We start from the raw sequence: 14,959 nt of genomic DNA, 5'->3' as shown, positions 1-14,959 counted from the left end.
GTTCTATTAAATTTTACCCAGCAAGTGAAGAATATGAGGCTCTTAATTGACTTTAAACAAGATAGTTATGGCAAGTTAGTTGAAATTTTATTACCTGAAGATAACTGCCTTATTAAATCTAAATTGTCTATTTTATTTGATAGGGAAATATGTCATCAGACCTTCTCGTTTACCAAAAACATGTTGAAAAAGGTTCACAATTTGTCCAAACTGCTTGGATTGGGGTTCTTTTGTTTTCTGGTCCTGTTTTAAAATTAAGTTTATTCATTTAAGAATGCATGTAAATTTAAGCCCTAGAAAAGTCTAGGAAGGAATTATATTTTAAAAAACTGAAGAACCAGGTGACCATATTTTCTAAACCGAAAGTCAGCACTTTGCTTTTTCAATGCAGATACAGTTTAGAGATATTTAACATGACAACACTGAAAATTCCAGGATGTCTCCACGGTTTAAAAGCCTATGGATGCAAAACATTTGAAATCATTACTGTTCAAATAAATGGTTGGCTCTGCTACTGAACAAGCCATGTGACCCCTAGGCAATTAACCTCAGTTTTCTGGGCCTCAGCTACCACACATGTTAAGTAAGGAGGTTAGAGTGGAGATCACTGACTTTATTCATTTTCTTCTCTTTGTAGTATATGCAGACCCCAGAACAGTGTCTCACACATAGCAGGTGCTTAGTAGACATCACTGAATGAATGGACGAATCAAGTTTAAACAACTGAAAAAACTAAACATTTTTAGTCCTTTTATATCAAGCTTCTCCAGCCCAAACCATTTTTAAATATTGTTATTTGATAATTCATATAAGGAGACACACAAACACAAAACTGCTACTTGAAAATTTTTTTAGTACTTAAGGAAATGCAAATTAAAGCAATAATGAAATATTATTTCTTGCTATTAATTTAGCAAGGATAAATACAAGTCATAAAATTAAATTCTGGTGAAGATACAGAGAAACAAGTAGATTCATATACTGCTAATAACTCTGCAAATTAGCAGTCTTTCTGGAGGCTGAATGGCAACAGATATGAACAGTAATAGAAATATTTGGGACTTTTGTGCCTATAATTCTCCTTTGAAAGAACTTAAAACTTATTTAGCCAGTCCATAAACATTTATGTCTACTATGGGTCATACTCTGTGCAGAAATAAAAGGGAAAAGACCTTGGCTGCCTTACCAGCTGATGGGTTGACAGAGAACCCAACAAAGCAAGCAGAGATATTATTAATAACAGTTTTCAGTGGCACTACATGGCAGGCTTTAGGGCTTTACTACACCGACCATAGAATTCCTTCCACAATCATGTAACGTGAAAGACACCATCATCCCCTTTTATGGATGAGGAATTGGAGGTTTAGAGAGGCTAAGTAGCCAGTACAAGGTTATGTGGCTAACAAATGGCAGAGCATGATTTGAATCCAAACCTTCTGGCTCTCCAAACCACCCAGGCAGTTTCTACTATATCCCTGAGATATAACCAGAGAATACAAGGGACAAAATGGTAACCACTGCAAGGGAAAGTCCAAGTGCCAAGGAGGTGCTCAGTTAGGTTTTATTCTTAAAACTCAAGTTGTCATTTATTACTTCATTTATATTATTAATTCATTCATATATTCATTCAGCAAACATTTATTAAATTCTCATCACATATCAGGATTTGCAGTGGATGCCGGGGATATGAATATGAACAAAAGCCAGAGCCTGACTCAGAGAGGTACACAGGGAGGGAACAGGAGGAATATGGTATTGCACCAACAGAAAAACTCAAGTCCTGGTTTTAACATCCAAATAGCTTCAGCCCTGGGCAAGTCATTTAACCCTTCCCAGCCTCAAGTTCCTGACCAGTCATACTTGGACAATAATAATAGCTACCTGCAGGACTATTGAGACAATTTACCTATAATTTGTAGGACAACATGTGGCTAACTGTAAAGCCCTATAAAAATGGCAACAGGCAGAAAGATTCCATTTTGATTAGGATCATGCAAACTGGCCTGGGCCACAGAGATCTGCCTGGTGAGCGGGTGATCATCTATTGGCACCAGAATGGTTATTCCACCACTACCTTAAGTGAACTACAGCTCACCATGCTTAGAGCCCAAACTTTCTCTGCCTTTTGTCTAATTTGGCTAAAATGATCCTCAGGAGCCAGATGGATAAGAGACTCCCAGATAAGACTGTTATAAGTATCTATTCCCAGGAATTAAAAAAAAGGAAAAAAGAAAAAAGGTCAGGGTTGACAGGCCTCAAAGACCTTCTAGTTAAGCTTTCAACCAATGCCTGGATTTTCACTGTGCCGTTCCAGTCAGCCATGCTTGAATATCACCAGTGATAACTCAGTAACTCCAGAAAGAGCCAATCCCACCTCACTCAGAATTAAGAGGTTTCATGGAATCCTTACAAGATAAAAAGAGTGAAGATCTTCCTTCACAAACAGTTCTCTCAAAAACCATGCATTCATTCTGTCACCCTTCTAAGACACTGGGCAGAGGACAAGATTACCTCAGGGGTACGCTGGGACCAAGGCTGTAGACTTGGCATCTGTCACCTTCTCAGGGCCTGGGTTTCCTCTTATGTAAAATGAGAAGATTAGGCAACTTTTCTGCCTGTGAATCATCTCTCATATCCATGGCCTCAATCCTAATTCAGTTTTGTTTTACCCTTTGCCTGGGCTATTGTCGTGCCTCTTGCTATCTCTAGAACCCTCCCCTTCAATCCATCCGGCACCCCTTAACTAATTATTTTCCCAAAGCGCAGATCCAATCGCCTCACCGTCCTACTTGATGTTCCTTTCAGAGTGCAGTCTCAGCTCCTCAACACAGCGATCAAGGTCTTTCTCAATCCAGGCCTCAAGCCACCTCTTGCCCTTATCTCCACAGCTCGCTACTACGCAGTCCACCCCTATAACTCCAATTTCCAAGGCACCACTACTTCCTCACCTCCATGTGATTTCCCCACTTAAACATCCTCTCCTCCCTTAGCCCACCAATTCCCACTCGTCCTTCCATGCCCAATCAAATGGCAGTCTCTTCATCTGGGAAGTTTCTCCAGGTCCCTACAGTTAGTCACCATCCAATCAAAGCCATCAGATATTTTTTGCACATACTTGCACATACTGACTTGAATGTTTACATGACCTTCTGGAGGCAGGGTCACACTACATTCATGTTTCCATCCCCAAAACCCAGACACCACTTTCACTGATTCATTCACAGGTGCACCTGACACATGCATAAATACTTAAATGTGTCATATTGATGGACAAAAGTATATTTGGAGTCCTGTCCAGCTGTCACTACTGGGACCCTAATATTCTCCAGGTGAGGCTGCTAGCATATGGCCAAGAAGAGAGACTTCCAGGGTGGAAATGACTGGCTACTGGAACGCTGACCTATCTTTCACCTCATTCTAAGAAAAGACGTTATGTACCTGCTCGATCACTACAGAGTCGCCTTCCCCATGAGTCAGGGCATGCTCCACCCTCTGGGTGGCAACTCCGTACTACAGTTCCTGAAAATGGTTGGTTCTCATACCAAACAAGACAAAAGCTCCAGGTGCCGACCAAGTTGTTTTCTTCCTGGGAACTAAATAAGAACCATCTTCAGTGGAAATTCATTAGGAAGTACAAGTGTAGGTGACTCTGGTGACCTCTTGGCACAGAATTTAGTACAGCATTGGGCTTCCACAGTTACAATTAGAGATCATTATCAAGATGAGCCACTGGATGTAAAATAATAGATTCAGGAACCCAGCTAAAGTACACACGCAGAGACTCAATCTTATTTCTTAACTATCACTAGCCAGAGCAATTTTGGCTGCCTGCCAGGGGCGGGGAACCTGTGGCCTCCTGATTTCAAGATTGTTCGTTTTTAAGCACAAAAGGAAGCAAGAAAAGCTTCCTCTTTCTCTGCTGCACCCTTTTTAATAAAAGGATTTGTTCTGTAAAATTTGGATTCAGTCAAAAGGCCACATTTAAGGACCTAAAAGGCCACATTTCACCTTAAGGCCACAGGTTCCCCACCCTGCCGGCAGTTGCGATGTTTAACCCAGGGCCCAGCACTTCCAAGAGGCTTCTGTCCAAGCTCCAGCAGACTCACACAGTCCATGAGTCTTTCATTTGTACCTCTCTCATGGCACTTTCTTATATTGTAGGTATATATTAACGTGTTTTTACCAACCTCAATAAACACTAAGTGTCTACAATCTTGACATCCCCTTCAATGTCCTTAAACTTTAATTTTATAAAGGTAATTCATTCAACAGACAATTCAGACAATTCTTGAGCACCTAGCACCTGCCCTAACAAGAACAGTAGATGTTTGTTGAGTCTTTACCTTAGGGCTGGCCTTACACACATTGCTTACACTGCCTCACTCGATACTCACCTATAAGTAGAGCGACCGTGTAATTTATCTTCTTAATCAGAATACCTCTGAAGGTAAAAAGGCACATTATTAATACTATTGGGACATAGGCATAACATGGGGATGTCCTGGGTAAACCAGAAAGTATGGTCACTCTGCCTGGGAAGCAGGTACTGCTGCTACAGCCATTTCTACAGATGAGGATATTGAGGCTAACTTCAAGGATACAGATCCCTTGACATGCAAAACTGTTCTCCTAAAAATGCGAAACAACTTGTAGTAAATATGTCCACAGCTCTGCCTCCTGACGTCCCCTGCAAGGCGGCAGCCAAACTGCTGGGTGATGGCCCGAGGAACTAAGGAACGTTGACAAGGGCTACACAGGAAAAGCATGCCCACCGCGTGGCGGGAGGCCAAAGCACACTTCTTTAAGTCAGTGTCCCTGGCCTGTCCTGACCTTCGTGCTTACCTGCCCGTGAAAGGTTCCCACAGGTTTACAAGGAAAACCTGGCTCCACCCTTGACACTAGCTTCCTGTAGGAACCACAGGGAGCCCTCCCGCCCTGATGTGAGGTCACAACATAAGCAATTACTTCAGAGCAGCAAATCCTACCAGGCTAAAAGATGCAAACATACTACAAACAAAATCCAAGGGAGAACAGGATGGTCGCAGTGGAAGAAAGGACACTGCACAGCCATTCGCTGGTGACAAACCTCTTCTCTGCATAGCCTGGAAATGCCTGTGAACGTCTGCAGCACTTACCCCACTTTATGGAGCACACTATGCTCAACAGTGGTGCCCTCATTAATAAGAGGTCTAAAAATGAGTAAGCCAGGAAACCAAACAGTGCCTGTTACCACCCCAGGGGACCACCTTCTATTACACAGCACAGCTAGGACTTGAACTAGGAGTTATCTGGGTCTAACTCCCACCATCCCTGCCAACAGAGTAAGGCACCATCACACTGTGCCAGACGCCCTGCCAGGCACCAGAATCGGCCACATGTACATACAACCATTTACAAAGCACTGTCACAGAAATCCCCCTGGTTCTTACACATGCATTGTGATATATCACATGATCTCTATTTAAAGGTAATTGAGGTTCAGGAATGTTCCAGAACTTGCTTAAGATCACAGGACTCGTGGGTGGCCCAAACACAGGTCTTTGTTTTCCCTACAGCAAAAGCCACCGGTCCTGCCAAAGTGATACAGCATGGGGAAGCCCGGATCCTCGGGCTCCACAGTCCCAAATCCAATTTTCAATCTTGCCTCCCAAAGCCTCAGACACAGGCAGCTAATGCTACTCATTAGTACTAATGAAATAATAATAACAGTTTCTCACCTGTGTAAAGGTCCTCCTAAGGACATTCACATCCATTATGCTCACTTGCAAAAGAAGCAGGACAGGAGTTTTGGAGATAAGAGTCAAATTCCCACTCTGCCCCTTAGGCCCTGTGCCCCAGTGGAAAGGTTTCTTCACCCGCAACTGTTGCCCACTATCTGCGAGACAAGATTGATCTTGCCAACCCATCTCTTGGATTGCAATTGAGAACTAAGTAATAAAAAAGATTGTCAAATGCATTTGCCACATTAAGAGTGCTATGAAGGCCATGAATTACTAATGGGTTCTGTGAGATGGGTTGTGATCGGCAGGTTTAAGAGGGAAAGAATTAAGAAACGAGGAGCTACCTTGCAATGGATCTAAGACTGTCAGCCTAAAACCTTTAGGCAAGCAAACATAAGTAAATATAAAAGGAGAACCGTGGGGAGCTGGGGCAGGGAGTTGTCACAAGCAGGGAACCTTGGAGTTAGCATGGAGTCACAGCTTAGTTCTTGCAGCCAAGCATCAGTGGCAGGCACTCATGGCAGTGGCATAAATAAATCCCCCAACCACACACACACTCAAACTGAACCAGCTTAATCACAGTTTTCAAAGTGCAAAGTACAAGGTTCAAGCCTGAGATACAATAATCTCAAGTTCTATTCCGTCTACAAATTCTCCAAAGCAAAGCCCCTGGGGATGGGGGGTGGGGGGAGTGGGGAGCGAATGTGTCAGGTGCAGCAGAAACAAAAAATGAAAAACACCTGGGAACAAGACTGGCCTGGGAGTAAGGCCTGTGGCCCGACTCCAGCTCAGCTGACAAGGGTGTGGTTGAGCAAGTCTGTCCCTTTTTCTGGGCCTCAATTTCCTTGTCTGTACAATGAGAGATCAGATCACTACGACCAACAAGGCCCCAGCCCATGTGTATAAGGCAGGAGCTGGCTGGCAGCTTGCTGCTTCTACTGACCACAAACTTTGGTGTCCCTGAAACAATTTTTTTTCCAGCCAAGACTGATGAGCTGGCAAATAATTAGAAGGACAAGAGTAGTAACTAAACTACCTGATATTATGCTAACAGTATATAGTTTCTGGAATCCATTTTTCCTTCTCTACTCTGCTAACCTGATACAGGCCCGTATCTCCTGCCCTGGAACATTTCAGCAGCCTCCTAAACTGGGTCTCTGCCTCTGGTCTTGACCTGCTATCATTCTGCCACCAGAGTGCTCTGAAACACAAACCCCATAAGGACAGACTCCTTCTCTCAAAAAGTAATGAAAGTCTTCCTGTCCTTCTTCACCTCTGCCACTGTTCCCAGCTCAGCCTGCCAGCCCTTTACCATCAAACCTTCCCTAGCCTGCCCCATCTCTCACAGTGAGCCCCAAACACACCATTATGTTCCCCTAAACACTCTTGGGCCTCAGGCCTATGCACATATACTAAGCTCCCTCTGCCTGGAAAGCTCTTCCACCCCTGTCCCCCATGTGAACTGCTACTCACTGCTCAAAACCCGATCCAAATGTCCTCTTTTCACCAGTTCTTCCAGGCAGTTGTTCACTTCTTTCTTAGTGTTCCCATCAGCCCTTCACTCATTACTTTATTAGGATGTTCTATCTGTATATTTATTTAGTATGTTCTATTTTAGCCTCTTGCCTATGCTAGAATGAAACTCTTTGAAGACAGATCCTATTATATCTTAATTTTCTTTGTAAACCAGTATCCAGCATTTCTATTTGGCATACAATAATCACATTGTACACATGTACTGTACTTAATGCAAGAGATTGGGTTGTATGTGATCACACACATATGTGTAACAGAAGGGTCAAGGCATCTGGAAATTGCTTCATGGCACAAGGTAGACTTTGATCTTGATCTTAAAGGATCGTAGGTTTACAACAGGCATAGACAGACTAGAAACTCCAGGTGGAGAAAACAGCATAAGCAAAGGCATAGATTAAGAAAACAGAGGAATGTCCAAGGATAATACAACCACCTGGCTGTATTTCACCTGAAAAGTGAAAGACCAGTGGCAATTGCAATTACTCATAGCATAGCTAATCCAGCAACCCTCAACACTACACTCCCAGTCCCCCAATCTTCCCCTGAAGGTAGGACTGCCGACGCCATCTGTGGCAGCTACAGCACAGTGATTCTGAATCTAGTCCTGGGACTCTATAGGCCCACAAGGTTCTGGGACAGTAAAAACAGCCCCCTCCCCCATGACTGCTGTCCTGCGGTGGCAGTCGCTCCCTCTCTTCATCTAGCAAATATTTCTGAAATACCTAAAACATGCCAGGCGCTCTCCTCGGCATTGGGAATATGGCCATTAACAATCCCCAAGAAGCTTATTTTAAAGTGGAAGGGAGCAGACAAGCAAATATGTAAGATGAAGTGGTGATTGATTCCTGCTTATATTGTGTCAATAAACATTGTTCATTCACTTAACAAACAGCTACTAAACATCTTCAGGGCACCAGAGATAAGACGGATTCAAAGATCAGAAAGACAAGGACTTATTCACTTGCTGGGTGGCATTCCTAGGGTCTACCTTCTCTCATCAGAGAATAAGCAGCTCATTCATGTCTTAATCTCTGAGTCATCAAAATGCAAATGACCCACCTGAAGTAGGTAGGTGATAGGAACGCTTGCAGTTGATCCCACTGAATCCTGAGCCAGAAAGCTTTCTTGGCAGAAGGGATCAGTATGACCCAGAGGAGGGGAGGATCCAACAGAAGCTGTCTGGTTCAACCCCAGAGAATATCTAGCACTGTGCAGGAACCACAAGACCAAGGGCAATGACTGAGATCCAGACTCTCCCACCACTACCCACTTTGTTACCTTATTGCTGCAGCTGCCTCTCTATAGGAACGCACCAGCTCCTGGCCACCACAGGGGACTGTGAGCGGGACACTGTTGAGAGGGCCAGGTGATTCGCTGCTAGGAGGCTCCGCTCTCTCTAGTTAGGTCTGTGTTGAGAAGACGCCCAAGAGAGAGGAGATGGTAGTGTCTTCAGAGAGAGGAAGGGGCTGGGACAGCACCAGTGTGGAACTGAGAAGCCTGCTCACCCAACTAAATCCTCAACTTAATGTGGGCTGAATTATATTCCAGGGAAGAACGCCGAAAAACAATGTTGATTTGAACCGTTCGTGTTTGTGGACACAGAAAGGAGTGGTGAAGAGGCCATAAATCTGGCAGAAGTTCAAAGGTCACTGAGCAGTTGTGCAACCTTATTCCACCAAACTCATTTTCTCATCTGCAAAATGAAACTGATGATCATAAAACCTTCTTTAATGAATCAATACAATAATTATGAAAACACATGGTAAGCACTCAAAAATGTTTCAAAATTATATTATTTCTAAGAAAAAATGATAGGAAGATAAATATTTTTTAGCATCAATTGTGTAGTTTACCTGCTCCCAAGCATGAATCTCACTAACTCTGCAGCCACCACATCCACCTACCAATCTCCTTTCTGAGACCAACATTTGGAATGCACCAGCCATTTCCTCCCAGCCTCTGGGAAGCCTATAGCGGATTCCCACAACACACTTAATTCCTTCCGCCCTTCCCCTAACCCTCATGTTCTCGCCTTACATGCACCTTCAAGCCAGCGGATTTCCACCCAGCTACTCGTTTCCTGCATGCAGCGGCACCACTTTATCTCCCCCTTCCTCACCTCTAGCAAGCTTCTTCTAGCAAGGCACAGCCTTCCAAAGCCATATTCCAGGAAAAGTCCCACCCACCAATGCACATACACAGCTTTGAGCTTCTAATTACTGCCCTGGGTCAAAGTCCCAGGTTCACTCAGATTAAAAGTTACTAAAAGTGCTACTGTGCCTTCTGCATTAACACCCAAATATCTAATCCCTCAGAGATGATTCCAGAGCCTTGTTCTCCTGTGAATCTCTAGAGAACCATTTAATGGCCCCTATGTCACCCATTAATTGAAACTTTACTTAATAAAAAAAAATAAATGTCCTCCCCTTTCTCCATTTTCCACAGCCCCTTCACGCTGGCCATTCAAAACACAGCCTGAAGAATAAACCGTCTACTTCCCTACGTCTGCATATGCCACTGCCTTTGCCTAATAGGGCTTTCTCTCACCTGTCCTTCTTCCACCTGGGCAACTCCTACTCAGTCCTACAAGTTCAATTAAGACATCACCCCTCTGTGATGGCTTCCCTGAGATTGGCCCTCCTCAGTGCAGAGGAATCCTGCACACACCCCTGTAAAACACTTAATACACTGAGATGCCCCCAACCCCAAGTCCAGCACACACACACACACACACACCGCTGTATGCTCCTCAAGGACAGGAACATGTTCACCCCATCTTTGTGCTCCCAGGGCCTAGCCAGTTTCTTCACAGTAAGCAGGCTCCAACCTCTGGTTTCACCATGTTACCTGCCATTTTCTATCTCTCTGTCTTATTTCTATTTAATGCAGCAAATCTCTGGGCTAAGGGGGCTTCCTAGTTCCCACTAGTTACACTCTGTCTTTGGCTAAAACCCCATCATCATCCCAGCATCTTAAGCCATAATTTTAAAATCAAATCCAGTCTGACTCTTGCCCCATTCCCAATTAACCCCTGCTAGATCCATAGCAGGGCAAAGTTACATGTCATCACCAAGAATCAAAAGTTCTGGGTTGAAATTTTGAGCACATCTCTAATTAGCCATGTGACCTTGGGCAAGGGTTAAAATGGAGACGGAAGCATCCCCAGGCCTAACTCTTAGGGGATCTTTGAGATTCAAATGGAATATCTGATGGGAAAGTGTTTTGTGATGTGCAAAGCAATGTACATTGATAAAGGACATGATCAACACATTTTATCAAATTTAAACCACTGATTGTAAGATGTGCCATTGTCAACTTAGAATGAAAAATCTGTTCAACTATGACACAGCCATGATTACAAGACAACCAGATTTCAGTGATATTAAAATGTAAAAAAAGTATTTTCAAATTGATGTAAATTTATTTATTGAGACAAGTGACTTATTTGTCTCAATACAGTAAACTGCTATAAAATTTTCATATTTGCCAATGACACATAACAGGTACTCAGTAACATATGTCAAGCAAATGAACAAACACCCAAGGATAATAAACGTCTTAGGTCAAATTATCACCTCTCTCATTGGAATCAGGCACCAGGAGCCTTCCCAATGCCAGTACCTCCCCTCTAAACCATGTTCCAGCCTGCTCAAAAACCTTCAAATGATAACTTCAAGTCATATCCAAACTCCCTAGCCTGGCATTTTTAAGGTCCTTCATAATCAAGTCTCCTCTTCTCCCACCCACCACTTCTGGGAACTATTTACCTCCCACAGCAGGATCACCTTTCTACCAGAATATGTCACTCAAAGAAGGGTCCTACTCAGTCCTACCCACAGCAATCAGCTCAACAGCTCAGCTTCCCCTCCGTCTGCCTCCACCCAAAACCAGCTCAAGGCCCATGCGGCTTACAGGGATCCTGACTCTGGGGGATTGCCTGACCCCAAGGCCCCAGGCTTGTACCCCTACCATTCAGACAGCTAATCCCATCTAGAATCCACATTCTAGACTGTAAAGGCCTGTGTGTTGGAGTTGGGAGCTGCCTTACGAAAATTAAATACAAAATGCACACTTTAACGTCCTCTGGTGCTGGGAGAAACTCTGCAAGGAGGAAACCTGGTGATGAGGTAGACAGAACCCTACTGGGTGTTCCAGCCCTTCACAGTCCACCATTATTCACTGTAGGCTCCAAGACAAGCACCCATCTTCTGGGGCCTTTATCTTTTCTTCTATCTGTAAGAGTGAGGGAGGATGAAAAGGAGAAAGGATTAGCTGTTTTCTAAAGGTGCTCCTTCCTTTCCACACTTTCCCTCCCTGCACTGAAAGGCTTTCCTAAAATGCATCTTTGCAGGGGGAGATAAGCCATTAAGTCACTAACACCTTAGTGAAAATGAGTTTTATTGGGGATGCAAGAGATTTAGAAAAGGAAGAGCGGGTAGGAAGAGAAAAGAGATTGGAAACAAAGTTAAGTGAGTCCGGTATTAGGAAAGTAACTCAGAGAGGACCCTAAGTTTTTGCTGCTTGGTGTGTGTTGGGGGAGTGAAAGCAGCAGATTCCTGCTAAGGGAAGGGAAGCCAGAGAGATTGTTCAGTCCTCCTGGGACTCCAAGGTTCCAAAGACACTGCCCTGTCCAAGTACCCAGGCACAACTCCTCTGATTAGCTCATCTCATGTCACAATACCCCACCCCCGAGCCCCATGCCTCCAACATGAGAACATTTACAGTTGCATCTCCACTCCCCACACCATTTAGTGTTCTCTGGTCTGCAGTTCCCTCGAAGAGATGACCTTCCTCCGTGCTGCTGCCTGGCTTCAGACAACTCTGCAAGCTTCAAAATCCCTGATTGAGTGCAGCCCCTCCAAAGGAACATCTCTGGTCCCTCTCTGGGGACCAGAAAATCAAACTCCTTCCCCTGCACCCCCTTAAAACTTTATCCGTGCCTTGTCCCCAGCACTTAGCACTTGCTACCCGCCTCAAGTTTGACAAGGTTCAACTGAGCACTCTTTGAGGGCAAAGTCTAGGCCCAACACACCCAGCACAGTGCCTGCCACACAGTAGGTACTAGAGAAATTCTTAGGGAAAGGAAACTAGAAGTCCGGAGCCATCTATTTGAATTATAGCTTGGCCTCAAGTAAATGACTTCCGGGAAGACCCTTCCTCTCTCTGGGTCTCAGTTACCCGAACTGTAAAATGGAAGGACTTGGATGTCTGGGTCCCTAGGCCCTCTCCACTGTGACAACTGTGATTCCGCGAAAGCGCTAAGCGGATGGGCGTGGCCCCGCCCCCTGGGCGCCCAGAAAAGTCCGGGCAGGGGGCGCGCAGGGAAAGGCTCCGGTCCCACCCAGCCTCTAGTCAATGCTTCCCGAAAAACTCTGGGTCCCCCTCCCCCATGGCGTGCACCCCGTGATTGGGCCGCGGCCGGCACTTCCGCACCGCGGGCCTGGCGGCCCGGGCCGGGCGCGCGCCCTGCGCTCTACACCCTGTGCTCCTGCCACCCCGGAGGTGCTCGCGCCCGGGGAGGGCCGGGGGTTCCCGAGGCGCCCGCGGGCGGAGGGTGGGGGGAAGGAAGGATTTGCAACAATACCTCGGGGAGGAGGCAGCCGGGGCAGCGGCGGCGGCGGCGGCCGGAGGCGGAGGCAGAGGCAGAGGAGGAGGTGCCGGGGCACTCCCCCTCCCATTGTCCCCAGCCCCGGACAGGCCCTGCCCAGCGCCCCGCACTGGCCCCGTCGAGCGCGCTGCCCGCGCCCAGTGCCCCGCGCCGGGTGCCGTGCAGCCAACCCTTACCTTGCAGTGCCTGGCTCTCCCCCGCTCGCTAAAGCTACTTATCCCGGGAAAGCTCGCGCGGGACCCGGGAGCGAACCCACAGACAAAAAGTGAAACTTCGGCAGGGCTGGAGCGGCTGCTGGTTGGTGCCTTTCCCCCCTCCTTCCTCCCCACCGTCCCCACCCCCTCCCCTCGGTCTCCCGTGCGGTGCCCTGAGCGCTGGAGGCTGACGTCAGGGGCCTGAATTCCTGACTTTGCCTGCACGCATTTGTCCATGTAAGGTATGGGAAGGCGTGTGCCCGCGGGGCCGCCGCGCTGAGCTCGCCTGGCGGGGGAGGGGACACCCGCAGCCGGCAGTGGCTGTGCCAAAAGGTGGGCGCATAGAGGGCATTGCATTTCCTGGGAGGAAGCGGAGGAGACGCGGGAATGCGGGGAGCTTGCGAAGGAGGAAGGGAAAGAGGGAGGTGTGGAGGCTTTGCCTCTGCTGGAGGAAGAGGAAGGAGACGTAGGAGGAAGTGGCCGAGTGGAAGGGCTGCTGGAGAAATAAGGGCACCTCTACTCTTACGGCGTCAAATGAGGGCGCTGAGCCTGAGGGAAGAGATCCTGCCATGGAATCCCCTTCCAAGATCTTCCTCGTGAGTCCCGCCCTGGGTTCCCAGCAAGACTCCAAACTTACAAGGTGTCAGAGCTCGCAAAGACTAACTTCCAACCCGTCCACTTCCCGAGTCAGAAAACTGAAGCTCTCAGAAGGGAAATGACTTGTATAGGGTAACACACTCAGCAGTTCCAGGAGCGGGACCTGGGACCGGGTGCTCTGCCTCCCGGCCTGGTTCCCGCCTCCAGGCAGGGCCCTCACTCCCTACTTCCGCCTGAGCCTTGAACCTCACTAGACGTCTGCGGGCAGCGCTGACCACCAGCGATTACTTCTCTTGGCCCGGGAGCCAGTTCCTGGAAGGTTTTGGTTGACAGTGAGCCCTGAATTGCTGTGACAGTCAGTTGCTTCAGGGCAACTTCCTCTGTCCTGTGCTTAGATAGAACCCCTGGAGTTTAACGTTTGCTTCTCACCTCTGCCTGCAAACCCAGAAGGCTTGCTCTGCGAACTGGGTGAACCGGTTTGAATAAAGACAAGCCTGTTCTTGGAAGGTTTGAGTCGGATTTTTTTCCTCTGACATTTGTAAATGTGAACAAGGATGAGAAGCACCATTTACTGTGCCAAGGGCTTATAATATGCAGCAGCCATTGCCTGGAAGGCACTGCAAGACCTGAGACTTCATCTCATTGTATTTCTATCCTATTAATATCTAAAATAATAACCTCTCACCTCGGCACTTCGTAAAAGCAAGTTCTCACCTGCTTATTACATCTTCAAGTGAGTGAGACAGGACAAACTATAGTCCTTCTTTTTCATTCGAGGCAAAAAATCAGGAAAGATAACTAGCCCAACCCAAAATAACTGACTCCCCCAGCACCTGAACTCAACTCCCCCATTCAGATCTCCTAACTAATCTCTTTATCTTTCCACTCAACTACCTGGCCCTGACCTCTGACAGGACCGAATTCCGTTGGTGAATGTTGAGAGCAGAGCATGAGTTACCTATTCATGCAAACTCCAAAACATGGTTCTATCCAAGCTGAATTTGGGTGAGATTTTTTTTTTTTTTTTTTTTTGAGACGGGGTCTCACTCTATCTCCCCAGGTAGAACGTAGTGTAGTGGCATCATCATGTCTCACTGCAACTTCAAACTCCTGGGCTCAGGTGATCCTCCTGCCTCAGCCTCCAAGTAGCTGGGACTACAGGTGTGTCCATCCATGCCCAGCTGATTTTTTGTATTTTTTTAGAGACGGAGTCTTGCTCTTGCTCAGGCTGGTCTCAAACTCCTAACTTAAAGCAATCCTCCCACCTCAGCCTCCCAGAGCGAGAGATGGGATTCTTTTAATAA

The 14,959-nt window shown here is 46.4% G+C and overlaps 1 protein-coding gene across 6 annotated transcripts in view; it reads right to left on the bottom strand.

Annotated features, from left to right (window-relative positions):
* LOC123630380 (LIM domain containing preferred translocation partner in lipoma) overlaps positions 1–13,794 on the bottom strand; it is a 648,766-nt gene extending 634,972 nt beyond the window's left edge. For 5 of the 6 annotated variants that reach the window (XM_045539905.1, XM_045539914.1, XM_045539916.1 and 2 more), the window contains exon 1: positions 13,041–13,794. The gene's annotated coding sequence lies outside the window, so the exon portion shown is untranslated. Of the gene's footprint in view, positions 1–12,840; positions 12,871–13,040 lie in introns of those variants that run through there. The other variant, XM_045539908.1, reaches the window with a different exon arrangement.
* Between the last annotated feature and the right edge of the window lie 1,165 nt (positions 13,795–14,959).

This window comes from Lemur catta, chromosome 1 (assembly GCF_020740605.2).
Source record: "Lemur catta isolate mLemCat1 chromosome 1, mLemCat1.pri, whole genome shotgun sequence".
Taxonomy (NCBI): domain Eukaryota; kingdom Metazoa; phylum Chordata; class Mammalia; order Primates; family Lemuridae; genus Lemur; species Lemur catta.
The sequence above is the reverse complement of the archived record's forward strand: the minus strand, read 5'-3'. Positions and strand labels throughout refer to the sequence as shown.